General features: G+C 36.9%; 1 pseudogene; it reads right to left on the reverse strand.

Moving 5' to 3' along the window:
- LOC107711362 (uncharacterized) overlaps nucleotides 1-2,044 on the reverse strand; it is a 46,470-nt pseudogene extending 44,426 nt beyond the window's left edge.
- Between the last annotated feature and the right edge of the window lie 2,203 nt (nucleotides 2,045-4,247).

Here is a 4,247-nt window from a genome sequence, read left to right on the forward strand (position 1 = left end):
TATTACACCAGTTCAGAAAAAAAGCAAAGCAAATCCATATTTATACGGATTATACTGTTAAACCAAATTCTTTTGCAACTGTATAAGTATGGAGTTGCTTTGCTTTTTTCTGAACTGGTGTAATAAATGTTTATCTTTTATTATCTGTTGCCTGTGTTGTTATGTTGTCATATTGTGTGTTATTTTAATTTAAAAAACCCATTTTGGGGTTATTTAACCCAGCAGTAGGCCTATAGTACATTTCAAACAATATTTGAATTAAATAAAACAGTCACCATGTTTATTGATATATTACCTGATATATAATGTATGTATGTATGACCTAATGTATAAACAATTGTTTCAGAGCAATTTGTTGTAGCCACTTATCCTGTAACTACATGGAACAAGGGGGGAACAAAGCACCACTTTAATTTACAGCCCGCAAATGTTGTATTTACCCTGTAACTACATGGAACGTAAGGGCAGAGCAAGTTTAAATATCTTTCTAGTCTATATTTCCATCTTGTAATTCTGCTGTTTTTGGTATTTTTTAAATATAAATTATTTGTAATAGAGCAAACACTGACTGTTGTTCATGTATTTATGTTCTCATTTAGCGAGACAGCAGACGCTGAAAACACTGCGCGCTTCAGTATGTGTGTAGTAAACGAAACCGTGGGTCTGTGCCATTCATTCATAAAGACACGCAGGATTCATATTTAAATGGTATTTTTGCCGCTTAATATTTAAAGATACCAGTCAATATTACGATTTGATTTAAGTGTAATGACCTACTTTTGATTTATTCACCCAAACTTCCGTGACATTCCGCGTTATACAGTAAATTCTGTTTTTATGACTGGATGGATTCGGTCCGTCCGTGTTTTCCGCATCGCAGAAATCATAGGGCCATAATTATATAATGGGTTCTTTTGTATTTTGTCGCGTCGCACCACGACGCTCGCGTCCGGTGTAGACACTGTGTGAGTTTTTTTTAATGGCCTGCTTGTTTTTAATGTTTTTATTAAATATCTGTTTTGATCATGTCATCGCATTATTTACTGCCATCTGCCATGCGAGCCACAAATTAAAGCTTGGCCAGCCGCGCAATGAGTAACTCTGCCTCATAGCCTACATTCTTTATAGGTAGCCTACTATTGAAATGTCTGTTTCGTGCTGACATGAAATTATAAAACATTTCTATGATACATAAAAAATGTGGCAGAGGTTTTTCTTGAGTTTGTTCAATTCACACCAAAGATCTGGTTCTAATTCAAAGGTCCATAATTACCTGCTAGTGTTGTTGTTGCAGATGTTGTTGTCGATGTTGCAGATGCTACTGTTGTTGTTAGAGGTGTTGTTGTCAGTGCAGATGTTGTTGGTGCAGATGTTGTTGTTGTTGCAGGTGTTGTTGATGTTGCAGATGTTGTTGTCGGTGCAGATGTTGTTGTTGTTGCTGTTGCAGATGTTGTTGTCGGTGCAGATGTTACTGTTGTTTTTAGAGGTGTTGTTGTTGGTGCAGATGTTGTTGTTGCAGGTGTTGTTGTCAGTGCAGATGTTGTTGTTGTTGCAGGTGTTGTTGCAGGTGCTGTTGTCAGTGCAGATGTTGTTGTTGCAGGTGTTGTTGACCGTGCAGATGTTGTTGCAGGTGCTGTTGTCAGTGCAGATGTTGTTGTTGCAGATGTTGTTGTCGGTGCAGATGTTGTTGTTGCAGGTGTTGTTGATGGAGCAGATGTTGTTGAAGCAAATATTGTTGTTGTTAGAGGTGTTGTTGTCAGTGCAGATGTTGTTGTTGCAGATGTTGTTGTCGGTGCAGATGTTGTTGTTGGTATTATTATTGCAGGTGTTGTCGCAGGTGTTAATAATGGAAATGTTGTTTGTGCAATTGTTGTTTGTGCCCTGGCTGTTAAAGAGAAAGAGAGATAATTAAAGTCAGTAAAGAAAAATTCAGATTTTTTTTTTTTTTTTACAAACACTAAATATCAAACAGGAACACAGCCATACTGAGTGACAGGACTGATATGAACACCAGCAGATGTTGTGAAACCAAAGAAAGTCTCATAATGAAGTCAGAGATAAAAACCAGAATGTAGGATAGGAGTCCTTCTTCTGTAAGCAGAGAGCATTATTAGAGCGTCACACATTATTATAAACACCAATGTCATTCTAGAATATTTACATTTACTTATTAACTTATTACAATAGAAAACCATTATAATGCCTACTTGATTGGAATTTTTCTTTATTACATTGTGTCATCTTAACTTGTAACCTTCAAAGAACAAAACATAGTGTTGTTGTTGTTTTTTTAGATTCTAAGTAATTCACTGGGTAAGCATAAATTGCTCAAATTGAAAATATAGTTTATGGAGCATAACATTAAAGAGAAAGATGTTGCTTACCTTCTAAGTTGCTCTTGTACCAAATGTGGTTTAGCAGGAAGTTTCGTTGGTTTTAAATGTGTCCCAGACCTGCTTATATGAGGAAACATCTCATGGAATGAAGAAAAATAAGCTGTCAGTTTCACGTGTTTTTGGGTGGTCTCATCCTTGACACACTTCACCAAAATGATGTAAAAGCACCACAAAATTAAAAATAAAAATAAATACAAAATAAATGGGAATGATCCATACATCCTGTGCACTATATTTTAATTAATCTGAAGTCCAGTGTTGGGAAGGTTACTTTGGAAATGTAATAGGTGACAGATTACAAGTTACCCTATTTAAAATGTAATAAGTAGTGTAACTATTTCAATTACTTAAAGGGGTCATATGATGCGATTAAAATTTTTCCTTTCTCTTTGGAGTGTTACAAGCTCTTGGTGCATAAAGAAGATCTGTAAAGTTGCAAAGACTAAAGTCTCAAATCCAAAGAGATATTCTTAAAAAAAGTTAAGAGTTAACCACGCCTACCTAAAACGGCTCGTTCTAACACGCCCCCACATGTCTACGTCACGATGTGCGAAGATTTGCATAACACCGCCCAAATGTTCACGCAAAGAAAGAAAGCGTAACTTTTATTCTCGCTGTAGTATTGTGTCCAGCCCTGGGTCGTCACATGTGGTTGCTGCAAGCCCGCTGGCCGCTCCTTCGTTGAATCCGCCGGCCGCCGCTCACTCTAGCCCTCCATGTGTTTCGTTGTGAAAGCGAAACTACTTTGTTTGGTCTTCCAAAAGAGGACACAACTAGAAATCAGTGGTCAAGTTGTAATTACAACACTGTTCCAGAACAGTTCAACCCAAATATTCAGATGTGTGCAACGAAGGATTTGCCACTGATGATTCAAACGCGAGTTTTGAGCAGTGTAGTGTAGCGCTTGTTGTTTGTCATTTCTCCGATCACAAATGCAGACACACATAAACACATTTCATTACACCAAATACACAAAATAATGTTCTTTTTAGCAACATCATATGACCCCTTTAATTAAAGAAATGTAACCAGGGCTTGACATTAACACCCGCCAAATGCGGGTGGATTTCAGCTGTGGCGGGTAACACAGTCACTTCCACTAGCCACTTTGGCGGGTTGAATTCAGTAACAGAGCTCGACATTAATGCTTGTCTGGGACAAGATGATTTTTTGAAGGGGCAAGTGAAAGAAGAGAATTTTACTTAACCCGACCAGACAACTAATCTGATTAAAACATCTAATTAGAGAAGCACCGACATTTCGGAGAGAATGGTACTGATTTTATTACATTCTGTGTAAACGGCAATTGATAATGGATAATCAACAGTAACAACAAGGTCGCGCCAGTTGAGGCTCATGCAGCCTGTCTGTGAGAGAATCTCGTGGAGAAATTAAAGGGGTCATATGATGCGATTTAAATACACAAAATAATGTTCTTTTTAACAACATCATATGACCCCTTTAATGTAAAACACACATACAAATAAAGTACTTCATACAAGATGCAACAATCTCCTCAACTCTTTTCTGGCCAAAACAATCTGTTCTCCTTATAAGCAGAGAGTTATGCAGAGAAAAATGGCTGTTAGAATATCATTTTAGCTTAAGTTACTGTATGGAAAACAGAATGAGGCAGCTGTATTCAAGGAAACTGTAGTTAAAACCACAGAGCATGCAAACAATGAGGATGAAGTCTCAAAAAAAAAAATGCTGATACTTCCCCAGATCATATACACATATACTTATTTTAGTATATAATATATATAGTATACATATACTTAGTTCACATTTGATCACAGGGATTCCACACATTTTTACCATGAAAAAATGTTCCAAACCATGTGAAATTCA

Source organism: Sinocyclocheilus rhinocerous, unplaced genomic scaffold, assembly GCF_001515625.1.
Source record: "Sinocyclocheilus rhinocerous isolate Xijiao unplaced genomic scaffold, SAMN03320098_v1.1 scaffold402, whole genome shotgun sequence".
Taxonomy (NCBI): domain Eukaryota; kingdom Metazoa; phylum Chordata; class Actinopteri; order Cypriniformes; family Cyprinidae; genus Sinocyclocheilus; species Sinocyclocheilus rhinocerous.